At 38.8% G+C, this 20,327-nt stretch overlaps 1 long non-coding RNA gene across 2 annotated transcripts in view; it reads left to right on the forward strand.

Annotated features, from left to right (window-relative positions):
- Positions 1–20,327, forward strand: part of LOC122231186 — a 37,788-nt gene that overhangs the window by 15,234 nt on the left and 2,227 nt on the right. For both annotated transcript variants that reach the window (XR_006208373.1, XR_006208374.1), the window contains exons 2-3: positions 18,307–18,445; positions 20,219–20,312. This is a non-coding gene — a long non-coding RNA (uncharacterized LOC122231186). The remainder of the gene's footprint in view (positions 1–18,306; positions 18,446–20,218; positions 20,313–20,327) is intronic.

Consider the following 20,327-nt stretch of genomic DNA (forward strand, 5'->3'; position numbering starts at 1 on the left):
TTCCTGTTTATAGCATTTGCATTTTGAAACATTTAACCTTTCCAAAATTATAGTCACATCCCCCACATTGACAAACTCTACTGTCTGATTTTTTTTTTTATTTTTTTAATGTTTATTCATTTCTGAGAGAGAGAGAGACAGAGTGTTAGCAGGGAAAGGGCAGAGAGAGAGGGAGACAGAATCTGAAGCAGGCTTCAGGCCCTGAGCTGTCAGCACAGGGGCTTGAACCCGTGAACTGTGAGATCATGACCTGAGCTGAAGTCAGACGCTTAACTGAGACACCCAGGCACCCCTGTCTGATTTTTTTTAAAGGTGTCCCTCCATCTGCAAAGTAGTAAAGATTTAGTTATATTTAAAATATATATATAATCTGAAAAAATGTTATACAGATATTTTATTAATAATTTATAATCAAGATATAAAGAGAAAATAAAATATTAGTGTTCCTGCATATGCCATTGTATGAAGATGTAACAGCTATAATTATGACTTGTATCAAAGACCTCAAATTGCATTATGTGGCTTTAATAGAGTATGTAAATAGTATCCATGATTGTTCTTTGAATTAAAGGATTCTCTGGATAGAAAAATTTCCCGGTGGCTGAGGAACTACCAGCATGCACACTGACCAAAGTGCACTAAGTGTAGACTATGCTGTGGTTTGCAGTTTTATCACTGAAGTTCTATCAGTACATATATCTGCCTCTTCACAGGCAGGAAAGTTGTATCATCATTGCCCAAGGTAAGGCCCAGGCAGGATTTAGAACTCCCTTATAGTTAGTGTTACCTTTTTCAGCCAAATCTGAGCCACTTGAAAATAAAATACCACTCTGAGCACAGTGTGATCACTCCCTAGTGGAAACTTGCCAATGGTACCCACACCAAGAAGCTAAAGGGCAGATGAACAGATGGACCCTTTACAATTGTTTTTTCAGCAAGGGAGGAAACTATAATTTGCTGGACAAATACTATGTGCCTGCCTTTACAAAGGACATTATCTGATTTATATTTATATTTACATTATAATGGCTCTAAAAGGAAGATATAATTATCCCCATTTTTTAGACAGGAAGTGCTTAGATATCTTACCAAAAGTCATGTGGAGACTGAAATTCAAACCTAGGTCAGCTTCTTTTTTTCCTACCATACCAATAGCTCCTCCTTGGGGAAATAATTCCCAGGATTTTTTTCATAGAAAAGTTAACAAATATAATAGAACTATCGTTTTAAAAATAATATAAAAAATGTTCACAGAAACCATTTCTAGTCAATTATTTGACTTTTTGAAGTTCTGGGTTAATATTAGGTAGGCCTTTTACAAATCCATTTTATTTCCTTTGGTCTGCCACCAGCTGGAGCTACTGTATAAAAGCCATTCGCTTAGAGTTCAAGGTGTAACTCCAGAATATGGAGCTGGACTGCCTTGATCTCAAATTGCTTAGAATAAACTCTGAAGAATTAAAGATTGAGAAATTCAGTGTCATAGTGGGCTAAGTAATTGGGCTGGGCCATTTACTAGTTATGTGATTTGGGGCAAGTCATTTCAACTTTAATCCCTAGTTTCATTAGTTACAAAATGGAGATAACCGTACCAATCTCGTGGGCATCAGTGAGAAGCATATGTTAAGAGCTTAGTATAGAACTTACCACATAGTATATACTCCATGTATGGTCATTAATATCACTGGTAATCATATTCATTTTATCATCAGTATCACGACCCAAGTTTCACTTACTCCATTGTAGTTACAATTCACATTATTACTCATCATTGTATATTAATACATTGCCTAGCAAATGGAAAATGCTGCTTGACTCCCCATTACCTGCTGTATGATTTTGGGGTGGGTGGTTTGGATGTTGTATGCTAAGGCACTATCATACTGTTGAGTTTGAAAATGACCAGAGTGTTCTCTATTTTAGGGGTTAGGATCACACCTGAACAGTAAGCTCATTTGTTATGTCAATCATTCAATAAGGTTGGAACCCCAATGAGTGGCAGGACCCAGAGAAGAACAAAGTGAAAAGTTTCTCTTGGATTAAATGTACTAGCTTACCAGGAGAGAGCTTCAGTGTGGTTGGTGGGTGGGTAAGATAGCACTCACACATAGAGGTATTTAACTCAGAGATTAAAGGAAAGGAAGCTATTTTTGAAGTGGGTTGGATCCTTTTGGGCAAGAGCAGTGTTTCCCCATATGTATTATGTAGAATTCTAGTCTCATGTAGATTACATTAACAGGGTCAAATAAGAATGGGAAATACACCATGTTATATTGGTTTCCCACTTTAGGAAGTCACATGACTGTGAGATATTTAAGGCTCTAAAAGTACTGTGAGAATCAACTCTTCTCCTAGTCATACTTGATCATGGGTGATTCCTTCATATTCCCCATGAAAAAAGTTTTTTTTTAATGTTTATTTATTTTGAGAGAGGAAGAGAGAGAGAGAGAGAGAAGCAAGAAGGAGCAGAGGGAGAGAATCCAAGCAGGCTGTGTGCCATCAGCGCAGAGCCTGACGTGGGACTTGAACTCACAATCCATGAGATCATGTCCTGAACCAAAATCAAGAGTCAGATGCTCAACCAACTGAGCCACCCAGCTGCCCTGCCATGAAAAAAGTTTTTTAAAAGATGTGGAGTCTCAGGGGTGCCTGGGTGGCTCAGTCAGTTAAGCATCTGACTTTTGATTTCAGCTCGGGTCATGATCCCAGGGTCATGGGATTGAGCCCCTCAATCAAGCTCTGTGCTGAGCATGGGAGCCTGCTTAAGATCCTCTCTTGCCTGCACCCTCTCTCTCTCTCTCTCAAAATAAAAAAAAAATTTTAAATTTTAAAATATTTGGGGGTGCATACATATAACAACTTCACACATGAGTGAAATAGTAAAATGCTTACTTATAATATTTAATTTCTAAATTTAAATGAACAGAGGTATTCATAATGACATATTATAGAAAAATATACATATTTAGAAGTACTACTCCTTTCTTGAACTCAAATTTCTTAAGTTTTTTTCCTGCTCACACTTTATGAGAAAGGCATCAGTGTTTTCCTCATTACCCTGATTGTGTTATGGCCTTCTAACAGCTTTCTAGAGCACTTATCTCCTGGCTAGTTTGAGGCACAGCACATTTTGAATGTGTATCATTGGCCACAGAAAATTCATTCCCAGCTTCAAGTGCCCAATTGAGTAACACCAGGATGTTTGGTATTTTTTTAAAAATATTTACCCTCTAGGTATGTATTTGTGACTGTTTTATTATATTAAATTATCTTGAAAAGATGTTTTCTTGAAACAATTAAAATTGTGAGGTTGTAGTCCCAGGAATAATTACTAAATTTTGTTAAATTTACTTGCCTTCTATTCAATGGTTTTGTCAGGTAACCTCTATAAATTAGATACCTCAGATTCACATTGATTCAGCTAATGGGTCTATCCTAAGCAGTACATTGTTGTTTAAACTAAAATAGGGGTGCCTGGGTGGCTCAGTCGGTTGAGCATCTGACTTCGGCTCAGGTCATGATCTCGTGGTCTGTGGGTTCAAGCCCTGTGGCGGGCTCTGTGCTGACAGCTCAGAGCCTGGAGCCTGCTTCAGATTCTGTGTCTCCCTCTCTCTCTGCCCCTCCCCCACTCATGCTCTGTCTCTCTCAAAAATAAATAAATATTAAAAAATTAAATAAATTGAAACAATTATCAGAGAGCCCAGTAATAGAAAAGACTGTAAGAATTGGCATATATAACAATTCTTTTTTTTCTGAGGGATAACTTGAAAAAAATGGTCTCACATATGTATTTTCTAACCTAGTATTGTGTGTGTGTGTGTGTGTGTGTGTGTGCGCACACGTACACACACACACACACACAGAGGCTGAAATACCTATTTATATTCTGGGAACGACTCTCTTGGCAACGATGGGCTAGTGGGTTGTTGTGGTCATCGGGGTTTTTGGAGGGAACAGGCTGCTAGTACGTGCTATAGTTGACAGAGATTATGGTCAAAACGTTTTACATATAACCCTATTTATTTCTTGTGTTTTTTGGTCATTTTACTTTGGTTCTCTCTCAAAATTTAGTCAAGTCTTTTAAAAAATCATGGCTGAATCACTCGCATGACTTGAGACACTTGGCCCAGAGCTTTAAGTGAGGATGGATACTCTGTCAAGGTCAGGATGGCAGTGGGTTGGCAGCAAGACCACAGACGAACTGCTAGGGGAGAGGAAGGAGCAGTGGATACAGAGTGGTCCCTCTTACTCTGTCATCCCTTTCTCTTTGGAGTCTCAACACTGGCTTCCTATTGCAGTCTCCCTGGAGATTACTACATGATGCCACGTGAAAACATTTAAGTCACAATCTGTAGGCACAGCAGAGTTAGTAATTTGCAGAGTCTTCTCCAGGGTTGACAGGATTCAAACCTCTAAGAAGGCCATCAGTCCCCTTGTGTCATCCTCCTGCAAATTTGGGGAGTATCAACTGTTGGGACTACAGGTCAGATCTGCACTGGGAAAGCATCTGTATAATGTGTTCTCTTCCTCTATGTATCTCCTAATGTTTCCATCATAGACTTAGATGCAGAAAGCCCTGGTGTTGCCCGGGTGGAGAAGTGCCCACTCCTGATTGGATGAGATGTTATTGGTAATAGGCAGTCTCATTTCTGAATTGGAGTGCTGGGAAAGCATATTGGCTAATGTTTCAGTCTTTTAGTTACATTTGTATCTCTGACAAGTGCTTGCAGCTGGGGCTATACAATCCCTTGTCTCTCCATTTCCCCTCACTGGGCCAAGCTTCCCCTCTGTGTTATTTCCTCTGATGGGAAAGAGAATCTGCAGTGACCCTTTTTCTCAGCCATACATTGCCTCCTTGTGAGTTGTAAAGAGGGCAAAAGAGAGAAAAGGAAGGGAAGGCTAAAATCCTTCTACTGAAGTGGCTTGTTTGGAAGGCAGTCAGTATTAGAGATAAAAGCCAGGGCCACCAGTGGGGAGTAATGATAGTAATACTTTACAAGTGTAGGATGTGTTCCAACTTTTAAAACATTCATAACTTTTCCTTTGAACATTCCAAAGAGATTGATGGAACAAATGTCAACAGCCTCATTTTAGGATGAAGAAACAACAGAGATGCAGTGACGATAAATTAGTTCCCTATTAGAGCACGAACAAGGACAGAGGTAGGACTAATACCTGGATCTTCAGGTATTATTCAACCCCGTAGTCCCCAAATCTGGTTACTTGCTAGAACAACCTGAGAAGATTATAAAATAACACAATTACCCCAACTCACCTGTGGGACTCTAATTCAATAAGCCTAGGTTGGAGCTCAGGGAATCTGTAATTTAAAATAATTTCCCCATAGTTGTTCTCAATTCAGAATTGAGAATCCTGAAGAGTCACTGGGGGGGGGGGGGGCGGATTAAAAAACCTCATTGTCCAGGGGTGCCCAACTGCTCAGTCAGTAGAGCATGTGACTCTTGATCTCAGGGGTATGAGTTCAAGCCCCTTGTTGGGTGTAGAGATTACTTTAAACTAACAAAAAACCCCATTGTCCAGATTGCACCCCAGACCAATTAAGTAGAAATCTCTAGTGTTGGCAACCAGATATCAGGGTTTGTAGATATCCCCAGGTGCTTTAAAATGCAACTGAAGTTGAGAAACACTGCTCTAGACCAGAACTTTCCAAACAGTTTTCCAGAATTTCATCACAGCAAGTAGGAGAAGATGAGTATAGGATTGGGAGTGAAAAGACCAAAATTCAAGTCCCATTTCTGCCTCTCGGTAAAGTCACTTTATCTCTGAGTCCCAGTTTTCTATTTTATCAAATAAGAAAATGATAGCACTTATCTCTGTGAGGGATGCTGTGAGGATTAGATAACCTATGTGACATCACCAAATCCCATACTGTTATCACCAAATTCCCAAAAAGCTTGCTTATTTATTTATTTATTTATGTATTTATGAGAGAGACAGACAGAGAGGGAGCACACATGCCCACGTGAGTAGGGGAGGGGCAGAGGGACAAAGAGAGAGAGAATCCTAAGCAGGCTTCATGCCCAGCACAGAGCCTGATGCAGGGCTTGATCCCATGACCATGAGATCATGACCTGAACTAGAATCAAGAGTCAGACGCTTTTCTGACTGAGCCACCCAAGTGTCCCCCAGAGATGTGTGGTGTTTTCCTTCAGATGTCTCTCTGTGTCTAAGGTTCCACCCTCGACCTTGCACAGTTAGACCTCCAGGGCCTGAAGCAGCACTCCAGAAGTTTCTGCTAATGAAATAAAGTTTGGAAATTGGAGGTATGTCCTCAAGGCTTCCTTTTGCCATTGCTATTGGCGTGTTCAGCCCTCTGCATGCTGGAGTTATGAATCTGCCAGTTTGCTAAATGTTTACTCAGAAGGGCAATTTTGTTTTCTTAATACAGGAACACTTCAGTTGTTACTATTCACCTTCTCCATTCCTCCATCCAGCTCTTTGAGTTTCCCTGAATGTGCCCCCAAGCACCTCTTGTTTAGTCCCATTCAGCATATCAGTGAAGGTTCTAGTATGTGTTTCTTATTCAGTAAATGCTGAGTTCACTGTAACCCCTGCCCGCTGGAGAGCAAATATGCCACACTATAAACACCCACTCCCTGGCCTAACAATTTGTACTGGTTGGAACAGAATCTTCTAATATTAGGAATTGTAGTGTGAGGATCATTTCATAACCACAAACACAGGCAAAAGCAGTCATGAGATTATGGATGACTCATTGTCAAAGGAACACTTGAATCATCTTGATCAGCCCCCTAGATGGATCAAAACTTCTGCACCAAACACACTGTGCCATTAGTCTTCTAATTGATTGTTATTGCCGGTTTGTCTTGACCACATCAGACCTATTTTTAAACCTCTCACAATTCCCTCCTCACTAAGTAAAATATTTTTTTGTGTGTGAATACCTTTCTCTTATTTCTTACATGTTTACTTGATCCTTTCTCAAACTAGACAGTTAGTGAGTGAGTTGAGGACTCGGATTATTTCTTATTTACTTAAAGTAGTACCTGATACATGATAGGTTGCCGGTACACATATATTACATAAACCACTAATCCTATATTCTCCCTCAATGAAGGGGGGGTGGGGTAGGGTTGTTTCTAGCAAGCTAAGGAAACTAAGATTGGCTTTATACCACTTTCTCTAGGATTCCATGAATCCAGAAACTCTGTCATGGTATGTATAGTACATAGATATTTTAGGGAGGGAGAGAGGAGAGGAGAAGGAAGAGAGAGGGAGGGAAGAGGAGGGGAGGATAGGGAGAGTAGAGAGGATAAGGGAGAGTAGAGAAAAATAAGGTAGGGCAGAAGAGCAAGAGAGGGTGAGAGAGAATACCATGTGCTAGACACCATTCTAGGATTGGGGATGCAACAATGAACAGAACAACCAAAAATACCTTCTCTCATGGAGTTCTCATGTGTGGGTGTGTGTGAGTGTGTGTTGGAGGAACAGGCAGCAACATCAAAATGTAGGTAAGTACAATAAAGCACTGTTATGGAGAAAGATAACTAGGGTAAGGGGGTAGAGTGCTGCATGGAGAGTTGGAGAGCTGTTGGAGTTTTAAATGGAGTGGGGAGGAAAGCTTTGCTAAGAAGATGAAATTTGGGCAAAGACTTAATGGAGGTGAGGTAGGGAGGCTTCAGGCTATTTGGCTAAAGAACTTACCAATTGGAAGAAATGGAAAGTATAAGGTCACTCAGGTGGAAGAGAACCTTGAGAGTTCCCAGAATAGCATGGAGACTGGTGGACCTGGAGTAGAGCAGGTGCAGGAAGCACATAGGAGAAGAGATTGTAGGGCAGCTGAGGAGGTTTAGGATGAGTGGCAGGGGTGGGAGAGCTTTGAAAGGACCTTTTACGCCATTGTAAACACTGACTTTTACTCCAAGATGGGAAGCTGTCGGAGAATCTGATCTGATGTGTCTTTCAAAGGGTCATCCTGGCTGCTGTGATACTAGTGGTGATTAAGGTAGGAAGTGAGAAAATCAGGAAATGATGACAGTAGGACAGGTGGCTCAGACCATGACTTGCAGGGAGGAGGTAAGAGAGGTAGAAGACATCTAAATAGATTTGAAGGTAGAACTCATGGGATTTGCTATCAGATTATGAATTATGGGGAGAGTCAAAAATTACCCCAAGTTGTTTGATCTGAGCAACTGAGAGGTTGGATGGAGTTGCTGACATTGAGAAGGGGACACCTACAAGAGAGGTTTTGTGGTGGTGAAGGGGAAGATGATGTATCTGCCTTCATCCATCATATATCCATGCCCTGTTTTACATATGAGATCAAAACTCAGAGAGGGTAAGTAATTTGCTGAAGTTCTCATAGCTAATATGTGCTGATATTGGGTTAGAAGCCAACGTTTTAGACATCCAACCCCCTACTTTCCCTACCCAACCAAGCTCTTTTGATATATTATCACATTTAATCCTCCCAACAACTTATCCCCATTTTTAATTAAAAAAAAAAAAAAAACCTGAAGTTCAGGGAGTTTAAATAACTGGCTTGTCATGTTAAGAGAGAGAGCAGAGATTCAAATTTGGTTTCTGTTTCCCAAACCTATATTATTCCCATGAAACCATCCTCCAAATTCTCTATACCTTATAGGATGATTAAGATTAAGTGTATGTAAAGTATACAGCATATGCAATTTTTGGCACACAGTATGTTCTAAATAAATGATAGCTGTTACTGATTGATGTAGATTTCATCTGTATGTACTGTGTTCTCCCCTAAATTTATTAAAATACAGAGCTTAAATGAATTTTTCTCACAACAGAAAAATCTATCAATATTTATTGAGTGAATCACATTGGGTGCAATTGAGTATATTATAAACAACATTCCGTGGACACTTCCACAATGCATATTGGTGTTTCCAAGCAGAAGAGGCATAAAAGTAGGTGCATATGTGACTGCAGAAAATGCATAAAGCTGTCAGGGTGCCTTTTGGTAGAAAAGATCAAGAGTCTTGCATAAGAGGCTTCTACTCTGTTGCATAGGATGCTTTGTCTATTCTTCGCTCCCTGACAGCTCTTGCCTGTTATTACCCTGTGATGAATTCTGCACTGAACCATCTGGAGAGTTGACATTGGAATCATTTGTTCCCTTCTCTGAAATGGGGTGATGGATTCATTAATTATTGTCTTGCATTCAAATTAAATCTGATGCATCCAAATGCCAGGTCTGAGTATTTTTCTAACACACAGAGTTTTCCATAAAAATTTTTTAAAAATCCGTAGAATTAGATGCTTGTCTGAGAAAAGAAGGGAGGTCTCAAATAAATAACCTAAGCTTCCATTAAAAGAAAAACTAGGGGTGCCTGGGTGGCTCAGTTGGCTAAACATCCGACTCTTGGTTTTGGCTCAGGTCATGATCCCAGAGTTATGGGATCAAGCCCCACATTGGGCTTTGTGCTGGGAATGGAGTCTGCTTAAGATTCTCACTCTCTCCCTCTGCCTCTCTCTCTCACTAGCATGCTCTCTCTCTCAAAAAAAAAAAACAAAAAAAAACAAACTAATTTTTAAAAAAATAAAAACTGGAAAAATAGGAGTAAAATAAACCCAAAGCAAGTATAAAGAAGGAAACAATAAAGATAACAGTAGAGATCAATGGAATGAAAAGAGAAAACAATGGGGGCGCCTGGGTGGCGCAGTCGGTTAAGCGTCCGACTTCAGCCAGGTCACGATCTCGCGGTCCGGTCCGTGAGTTCGAGCCCCGCGTCGGGCTCTGGGCTGATGGCTCGGAGCCTGGAGCCTGTTTCCGATTCTGTGTCTCCCTCTCTCTCTGCCCCTCCCCCGTTCATGCTCTGTCTCTCTCTGTCCCAAAAATGAATAAAAAAAAAAAAAAAAAAAAAAAAAAAAGAAAAGAGAAAACAATGGAGAAAATCAGTAAAAACAAAAGCTGATTGTTTGAGATTAATAATATTGATAAGCCTTTAGCAATACTGACAAAGAAAAAAGAGATAAGCCATAAATTACCAATATTAGGAATGAAAGAGGGGATATCACTATAAATCCCATAGACATTAAAAAGATAATAATTGAAAACAGATTGAAATAGAATAATTCCTTGTAAACAACACACTACCCAAACTCACCCAAGATGTAATAGATAACGCAATAATTCTGTAACAAAGAAATGGAATTTGCAGTTAAAAGTTTCCAAAAAAGCAATCTCTAGGCACAGATGGTTGCATTGGCAAATTCTACCAAATATTTAAAGAAGAATTAACACTTATTCTACACAATCTTTTCCAGAAATTAGAAGAGGAAAGGGCATTCCCAATTCATGAAGCCAGCATTCCCCAAATACCAAACCAAGACAAAGATCGCACTAGAAAAATAAAACAAAACAAAAAAACCACTATAAGCCAAATATGGCTCATGACCAGAAATATAATAAAACTCAATAAAATATTAAGGAGTTGAATATTTCAATATGTAAATAATAATAATAATAATAATATACCATGACCAAGTGGAGATTGTAGTGGGAACGTGAGATTGGTACAATACTGGAAAATCAGTAAATGGAATCCATCATATTAACAATGTAAAAAAATAAAAAAGATCACATAATGATATCAATTGTTGCAGAAAAAGTATTTGGCAAAATTCAACATTGATTCATGAGAAAGACTCTTAACAAACTTGGAATCGAAAATTTTCCTAACCCAGTAAAGGATATCTGTAAGACACGTAGCTAACATCATATTTAATGGTGAAAGACTGAATGCTTTTTTCATAAATTTGGGAAAAAGGCAGGGATATCCACTTTCACCACTCAACATTGTATTGGATTTTCCAGCTTGTATAATACAGTAAGACAAAGAAATAAAAAGCAAACATATTTTCAGATGCCATGATTATCTATGCAGAAAATCTCAAGGAATCCATGACAGACCTTTTAAACTAGTAAGTTTAATGAGGTTGCAGGATACAAGGCCAACATACAAGAACCAAATGTATTTCTTTATACTAGCAATGAACAAAATTTTAAAAATTACATTAGCTCCAAATAAATAATTGGGTATAAATCTAAAAATACATGAACAGAGTCTGTATGCTGAAACTACAAAAATAAATGACAAGTAATAAAATAAATTTAAAAAAACCTAAATAAGTGAAAAGATGTACTGTTTTATGATTTGAAAGGATCAGCATAGCAAAGATGTAACTCTCCCCAAATTGATCTGCAGATCAAATCTCATCATTATTTTTATAGACACACATAAGCTGATTTTAAAATTTATATGGAGGTGCACCTGGGTGGCTCAGTCAGTTGCGTGTCTGACTCTTGATTTCAGCTCAGCCAATGTGGGGCTCGATCCCATGACCCTAGGATCTGACCTGAGCCAAAATCAGGAGTAAGACACTCAACCAACTGAGCCTGCTTAAGATTCTCTCTCTCTTTCTCCCTCTGCCACTCTCCTCTGCTCTCTCTCTAAAAAAATAAAAATAGTTTTAAAAAATAATAAATAAAAAGTATGACATTTTAAAGAGAAAAATCGGCAGAAAAATCTTTGTGACCTGGAGTTAGACAAAGAGTTGTGATACTAAAAGCACAATCCATAAAAGATTGGTGAATTCTATTTGAGCAAAATGAAAAACTTTTGCTCTATCAAAAGGCACTATTTTGAGAAAAAAAAGACAAGCTACAGACTGGGAGAAAATATTTGCGAATTACATACCCAAAAAAGGGTGTGTATCTAGAATATAAAAAGGACTCTTCATAATTCAACTGTAAGAAAACTACCCATTTTTTCAAAAAAAAAACCCACTGTGTTTATGAATTGGGAGGCTCAGCATAGCAAAAATTTAATTCTCAAATTTCTGTATAGATTTAACTCAATTCAAATAAAAATTCCAACAGATGTCTGAAGGTATATAAAAGTTAATTCTAAAATTTATACAGGAGAACAAAGGAACTAAAATCTCCCAAACAATTTCTACAAAAGGATGGCAAATATGCATATAAAAAAAGTTCATTAGCCATTTGGGAAATGTGGATTAAAACCACAATGAGATACTATGGCACATCTATCAGAGTGGGTAAAATTAAAAAAATATATATTGATCGGTACTGGTGAAGATGTAAAGCAACTGAAACTCAATACATTGTTGGTAGCAAGGAAAATAGCTACTCCAGATACCAGTTTGGTGGTTTCTTACAAAGTTAAACATATATATAGCATATGACCCAGCAATCCCATTCCTAGGTAACTTGCCCTAGAGAAATGTGAACTTACATTCACATAAAAATCTGTCCATGAATATTTATAGAAGTCCTATTCATCATCACCAAGAACTGGAAACACCCAAATGTCCTTCAAAGGGTGAATGTATAAACAAACAATGTTGCATCTGTACAACAAAATACTATTCAGGGGCGCCTGGTTGGCTCAGTTGATTAAGCATCTGACCCTTGATTTCGGTTCAGGTCATGATCGTGACCTGGTTCATGAGTTTGAGCCCCACATCGGGCTCTGCACTAGCAGTGTGGAGCCTGCTTGGGATTCTCTCTCTCTCTCTCTCTCTCTCTCTCTCTCTCTCTCTCTCTCTCCCCCTCCCCTGCTGTCTCTCTCTCTCTCAAAATAAATAAATAGCCATTTAAAAAAAATACTATTCAGCAATAAAAGGAATGAATTATTTGTACACAAAATAATTTGGATTGATCTAAAAGTCATTATACCTGCTTAAAGAAGCTGTTTTCAAGAGTTTACATACTATATAATTTTATTCATATACCATTCTATAAAAAACAGAACTATAGTGACAAGGAAAAGGTCAGTTATTTCCAGGGCTAAGGAGTAAGGAAAGTGACTCACTACAAAGGGATAACATAAGGAAAATGTTTTGGAGCAAAATATGGAACTGTTTTATACTTTTATTGTGGAGGTAAGTAGTTACATAGATCTATACATGTGTTAAAACTCATAGAACTGTATACGAAAAAGCAATTATATATGTTAATTTAAAAATAAAGTAAAATAATTACTTGAGGAATTTTTAGTGTGAAGGATTTAAGGAGTGGGAACTTGAAATAAGGTTTTCTGGGTTGCATTTGTTTCTTTGGTTGCATTTATTTCCTAGATTGCCTATATTCATCTGTCACCTACAGAAAAAGGAGAAAAAGAGAACATGGTGATGGAGGACATGATTAGGTTATATGCATGTACATGTATTTTTTTAATGTTTATTTTTGAGAGAGAGAGAGCTGTCAGCACAGAGCCTGACCTGGGGCTCTAAATCACGAACCATGAGATCATGAGCAGAGCCAAAATTAAGAGTTGGATGCTTAACTGGCTGAGCCACCCAGGCACCCCTATATGCATGTACATATTAATGAAATTGGAATATATCTTTTGGATGAAATATAATGATTTAGTTCTGTATATATTGGCCTTAATGTATTTGTGGGATATTTCTGGTATAGATGTTTGTTACATACACATGTGAAATGCAAGAGGGAATGGAGGGTGAGAAATTCTGTTTAGGAAATTAGGGGTTTAGATGAGATCACTCAGGGAGAATGCATAGATTGAGACAAGGACTGAGGATAGAGCCCAGGGACACTAGTATTTACAGGAAAATATGAGAAAAAACTCATGAAGAGGATTAGCAGGAGAAATAAGGCACTAGTGGAGAGAAATGGGTCATGCAGGCCAAGAGAGTTCAGTAAGAAAGGAAGAGGTGGAAATCCCCATGGCATGGCAAGTAGAAGACAGGGTTTGAAAAGACATTGTGTTTGGCCACTGGGAGGTCACTGGTGATTTTGCAGAAGCCCTTTTAGGGTTGTGGTGGGGGCAAGAGCCAGAGGGATCTAGTTGTAGGAGTAAATGAGAGGAACAAAAGTACTTTCACAAAGCTTTAGCTTATCTGGATTTGGATTCTTTATATATATATATATATATATTTGTTTTTTTTTTTTTAATTTATTTTTAAGAGAGAGAGACAGAATACGAACAGGGGAGGGGCAAAGAGAGGGAGACACAGAATTTGAAGCAGGCTCCAGGCTCTGAGCTGTCAGCACAGAGCCCAGTGTGAGGCTTGAACGTGAGATCATGGCCTGAGCTGAAATTGGATGCTTAACCGGCTGAACCATCCAGGTGCCCCTGGATTTGGATTATTGAGTAAGGTTTTGGTGTGAAGATTATTCTCACGTCAAATCACTAAGCCAAGGTAAATCAGAATTTCAATGAAGTTTTTCATTTCTGGCAAAACTTGAAGCCGATTAGTAGTTATGTGTGTTTAGGGTTTTGATGCACCTTTTTTGTTGCAAGACTCAAAATTAGTAAGTCGTTTCAGCCCTGCTAATTGAGCAGTGTTGCAGACAATGGAAGCTATAAATACTGTGCAAGGAATAAGAACTGAGTTGATTTAGCCTGGCCTCTTCATTTGAAAGATTATGGAAACTGAGGCTCAGAAATGAAGTCACTTGACCAAGGTTATGCTTAATCTGCTTCCCATATTTTGCTGGTTCCCAAATCCTCCTGTTAACGTAAACCTATTGACCACCACAAGTAGAGTACACATATAGCAAATACTCACAACCTCATATCTGGTCCCTTTCTAAATGCATTTGTGTAGCTGGTGAACCAGAAATTATGGGAAAAGGGGAATTACCTTCCCTGGTGGTAAATGGGCTGCCAATACATCATGCAGAGGGTATGACTATGGTCTTGAGAGATGTGTAGACTTGGTATAAACAGAAAGAAGAGGTATAAAGAAACAGACTGCCTTTTTTTAAATGTTTACTTTTGAGAGAGAGAGAGAGAGAATGAGCTGGGGAGGGGCAGAAAGAGAAGGGGACAGAGGATCTGAATGAAGCAGGCTCTGTGCTGACAGCAGAGAGCCCAATGCGGGGCTTGAACTCACAAACTGTGAGACCATGGCTTGAGCCAAATTCAGACATTCAACCGCTCAACCAACTGAGTCACCCAGGCACCCCTGGACTGCCTTTGAAAACAAAACAAGGCCTGGGCACCTGGGTGGCTCGGTTAAGCGTCTAACTTTAGCTCAGGTCATAATCTTGTGGTCTGTGAGTTGGAGCCCCATGTCAGGCTCTGTGCTGACAGCTCAGATCCTGGAGCCTGCTTCGGATTCTGTGTCTCCTTCTCTTTCTGCCTCTACCCTGCTTGCACTCTCTCTCTCAAAAATAAATAAATGTTTTTAAAAAATTGAAAACAAAACAAGGCCTCTGTGGCAGAAAAACATTGGGGTGAGCAGATACCTCTGAACAGATACTTTATTATCCTCTGACCTGGACACTATCCTTCTACAATTCTCTAATAAAACTCTGCAAGTTTCTGTCGTTTACTCTAGTGAAAGAGATTGTTCCCTTGCCATAATTCCAGATGGTGTTTGGGGAGAACAGGAAGTAGGATAATTTGGCTGGAGTTTGGCTGGAAGATAAATTAGAGGGGAGAATGGATGGCCTTCAAGACTAAGTTTAGGAACATAATCAAGAAGCATGGGGGGGGGGTCTTTAAGTTAGATGATGTATCTCTGCTTGAATTCACTTAGTTACCTACCTGTGGTATAACCTTAAATAAGTTCCTTGACCTCTCTAAGTCTCAATTCCCTCACCTGAAAAATAGGTAATATGTGAGTGCTGAAGAGAATACATATGCACTTCCTGTAGTGCCAGGCTTAGTAAATGAACTGTTTAATAAATGCTAGATTTTACTTTTATTGTTAATTAGATTAGGAGTATAGCTCTATTCTTTAGGAAATGGTTAAAGACGATACAAGCCAACATTTTTGGACACAAATAGTTCCTGTCATTTGTAAATTGATCTTTATGTGGTTTCAGATGATATGGCCAGGCCCCTCAGTGGGAATTGTAGAGATATTTACAGTTGAATGCAGAGGCCTGAGCTCAACTGGGGTAACTGATGAGACAATACTAAAGATATAAATGGAGAGGCACATTATACTGGGAGACTGGGGGGCAGGGCACGGGCATTGTCAAGTGGCATCAATGTCCACAGCAGACTAGGTCAGTGGGAGGAGGGGAGACTGGAAGGCAGAAAGGACAGGGAGAAAGCAGTTACAGAAGCAAAAGTGTCTTAGACTCAGGGAGCAGCATGAGTAAGCCGCTGATTGAATTTCTCTACGATGATGAGGGGATTATAATGTTCTGAGAGATGACTTAAGCTTAGAAAAAGGAAGTAGTAGGATCTCTCATTTTCCTGCCCCTGAGAATTTATGATGTTGGAGGCTGTGCTTCCAGTGCTTTTTATTCATCCATCCCTTTTTAAAAAATTGCTAGATAAAAATGTCAAAATAAAGCTGAAAAATGCCTACCTCATTTGTTTGTTGGAGATTTACTTGTGGACTCCATAGTCAGGAAGGGCGTGACAGGGCAAGGAGTGCACATTATATTCCTTGTATCAATTGTTGCTGTAACTTAGATATTTAGTGTACGTGCACTTAGAAATGCACATGAACAGAAAATATTCTATAAAACTCATTTGTGAGGAATCATGGTTGCAACTCTCAAAAAAGTTTCTGTTCCAGTCATTACTTTTTTTTTTTTTTTAATTGTTTATGGGATTGTAATTCAGTTACCTCTTCCCTGGAAGTAAAATTCCTGGGTAGACCCAGAAGCTCACTAACGAGTCCCAGTGGTCTGCAGACCCGGCTGGACTGTAAAATCAGCTACAGAACTTAAAAAAAAAAAAAAATGTATGTGCCTGGCCTGGGCTCCACTCCAGAGCACTTAAATTAGACTATCCAGAAGTAATTTCCTTTCATTTACTCCAAAGGAATCTAAGATTTTAAAAAATAGAGTTGGCACAACATTTCTAGCTTTTATAATGAAATTCTTGGCTAAGCCGTGACCCCACTGCCAGGCCAATATTATATTTTTGCTGGGCTGCCACAGGGTTAGTATTAAAGGTTTATTAAAATGTATATTTAAGATATAATGCTAATATGGGGGCACCTGGGTGTCTGTCAGTTAAGCGTCTGACTTCAGGTTAGGCCATGATCTTGTAGTCTGTGAGTTCAAGCCCGGCATCAGGCTCTGTGCTGACAGCTCAGAGCTTGGAGCCTGCTTCGGATTCTGTGTTTCCCTCTTTCTCTCTGCCCTCCCCTGTTTATGGTCTGTCTCTCTGTCTCTCAAAAATAAACATTAAATAAAATGCTAATATGTCTTTAGAACAGATTAATACCTGTATTTAAAGATTTCACTTTCTTCTCTCCCTCTCCCAAGATATTTATTTACACATACTCAAGCTTCCCTTATGTTATTCTACATAAGGTAGAATAACATTATCTAGAATAGATATACATACATTAAGTTACCATAACGTTTATATGAACTTAAAGGCATATTAGTTTTGTGTGTGTGTGTGTGTGTGTGTGTGTGTGTGTGTGTGTGTGTATAATGTACTATGAGTCTATATGCATACCTTACATATTATTCTATTACTCATCAGGAATTTCTGGCTCCCCACAGAAAATGACTCTGTATTTTGTGATCAATGGAAGGATAAAAGATTTGCATATTTAAACTGTATTCAGTACATAGTCTATGAATAAAAATGCCATAAGTTAAAATAATGCCTTTGGTATTTGCATAATATCTTCATTACTGTTGAACAAAAACTGATCAACACATTCATTTTGTGGAGATAAGTTTTATAAATGTGATGAATGAGATATTTTTTCTTTAGTCCTTAAAATGACAATGTAAAGAAATGAGATCTCTCTTCCCTGGAGATGAGACTACCCCAGGGGTATAATATTTCCAGAATGAATACCAGAGAAGGGGTGAGAAGCTGCCATATCTCATTTCCAATGAGGCCGCAAGAGAAAAGGATTGTAGCAAGAGGATGTGGTTAGGCTTTAAAATGCCTTTCTTGTGAGGTAGTATGGAAGGAATGGGCCATTAAAGGAGTTGGTGTATTCTCTTTCTCTCTTTCTCTCTCCCACCCTCCCTTTCTCTCTCTTTGACATTTCAAAAGGGCAACCAGTTATCTGAAATTAATTAAATCAATCTATTCCATAGCCCATTCTAAAAAGACGTGTTTTCTTCCTACCCTCAATAATCTTCTGGTGAGGTGGTAGATGGGTCTAGGGAGCCATTCTTATATCACCATGACCCCAGTGCCTCTCTTCTTCTCCCAACACCTGCTGCGTGGACCAAGGATAGGAATTGTAACTGCAGGGAACCAGTAAGAAACATCAGAGACACCATGTGGCCTGGCCTTAAAATATGAGCTGGACATATCCTATTTCCTTTCTCAAGAAATCACTAGACAATATGCATTTTAACAGTGGGAGCGGAAGTTGAAAAGCAGCCATGAAATAGAGAAGGACGGTGACCAGTCATTAGCTTAAAAAGTAGCAGGCAAGTGAGTGACCAGAAGAAGCTGTGGTGGAAGACAGAAGATTGTCTGGATTCAGGAGAGAGAAAGTGAGTAAAATGTTCATATGACTAATGAGGGAGCTATGTAAATTGGTGATGGGTTTTCAGACTGGGGTCAAGAACCCTAGCCTTTCTTTTTTGAAGAAGCTTGAGTCTCCATATCAACTGGATGATTGTGGACACAAGGAACAGAAAATTCAAATGAAAGCAATTTATTTATTTATGTTTTTTCTTAAAGAATGGTGCTGTAGGGTTTTTTTTTTAAGGTTTACTTATTTATTTTGAGAGAGAGAGAGAGAGAGAGAGAGAGAGAGAGCATGTGAGTGAGCAAGGAAGGGGCATAGGGAGAGAGAAAGAGAATCCCAAGCAGGTTCTGTGATACCTAAGGCTTGCTGCTCAGGAGGTACCCTGAAGTCTCCTCTGTCATCCTGGAGTTTCCTGGGTCTGTTTGTTATGTTGAAGCCCCTGCTTCCCAGATTTCTTGTTTTCACTTTTCTTGGTTTATTCCCTTGTTTTGGTGGACTAAATTCTGCAGTCCCTTTCTGAGAAGGGGTACATGGGAAACAAATTTTTTAAGACATTGATAGTTGAAAACATCTTAATTTTAAAAAAAAATTTTTTTTAACATTTATTCATTTATGAGAGACATATAGCGTGAGGAGAGAGAGAAGGAGACACAGAATTGAAGCAGGCTCCAGGCCCTGAGCTGTCAGAACAGAGCCGGATATGGGGCTTGAACTCATGAACGGTGAGACCATGACCTGGGCCGAAGTCGGACACTTAATCGACTGAGCCACCCAGGCGCCCCGAAAACATCTTAATTTTATCCCAATATTTGATAGTTTCGCTGAGTATAGATTATAGTTTGGAAGTAATTTTCACTCAGAGGTTTGAAGGCAACTTCCCAGCTTCCTGTATTACTGTAGAGAAGTCAAGTGTCATTCTGATTCTTGATCCTTAGTATGTAATTGAGGTTTTCCTCACCTTTATAATAGACTCTCTTTGTCTCCAGTGTTTTGAAATTTCATAATGATGTGCCTTGGTGTGAACCCCCCTTTTTTTTATTATCGTTTGGCACTCAGTAAAACCCTTCAGTCTGGAAACTTATGACCTTAAGTACTGGGACCTTCTAAAAAAATTCTTGCATTAATATCTACCCCTATAGGTTTTCTTTCTCTTTTCTAAAAAATTGATTACTTGGATGTTGGATCTTTTTTGCTCTATTGCCCCCCCATCTATTATTATTTTTTTAACTTTTTTCTCTATTTTTAGGAAGATTTCCTCAGCTTTGTCATCTAACCCTTTTATTGAAACTTTTCATCTGTCTTATTTTTAACTTTCAAGAGATCTTTCCTGTCCTTTGACTGTCTTCCGTACCTCTTTGGTAAAAATGAAACAAAAAAGGCAAACAAACAAACAAAAACCCATCTTGTTCTTATTTTACAGATGAAAAATGTACTCTAATCTCTCTGAGGACATCAGTGATAGTTCTTTGAAATTTTTTCTCCCTGTATCAGAGCTGTGTCTTCCAAATTGATTTTCTATATTCTATACAGAATTCTATATTCTATATAGAATCTATATTCTATATTTCTATATTCTGTCTGGACTCTGCCCTTCATGTCAGAGCCTTCCTCAAATGTCTGATGATCCTTTGCAGCCTAATCTTAATGAAGAAAGGACCACTCAAAAGCTAACTAGAAACACTTTACACAGTGTGGGCATTGTCAACTGTCACCTGCACTGCCTTGTGATCAGGCTGGGTAGACTTACTGGAGCAAACCTTGATAACATGATCATTGATTTTTTTTTCCCCCTTAGTTGAACAGATTACCCAAAGAAGAATCCTCCAGTCTCCTGCCTAAAGGGAATAATCCTGAGTGCCAGCATTTTGGGAACCCAACTTATGGAAGAGGTCTGAGGATCTTAA

This window comes from Panthera tigris, chromosome D1 (genome assembly GCF_018350195.1).
Source record: "Panthera tigris isolate Pti1 chromosome D1, P.tigris_Pti1_mat1.1, whole genome shotgun sequence".
In the NCBI taxonomy this organism is placed as follows: domain Eukaryota; kingdom Metazoa; phylum Chordata; class Mammalia; order Carnivora; family Felidae; genus Panthera; species Panthera tigris.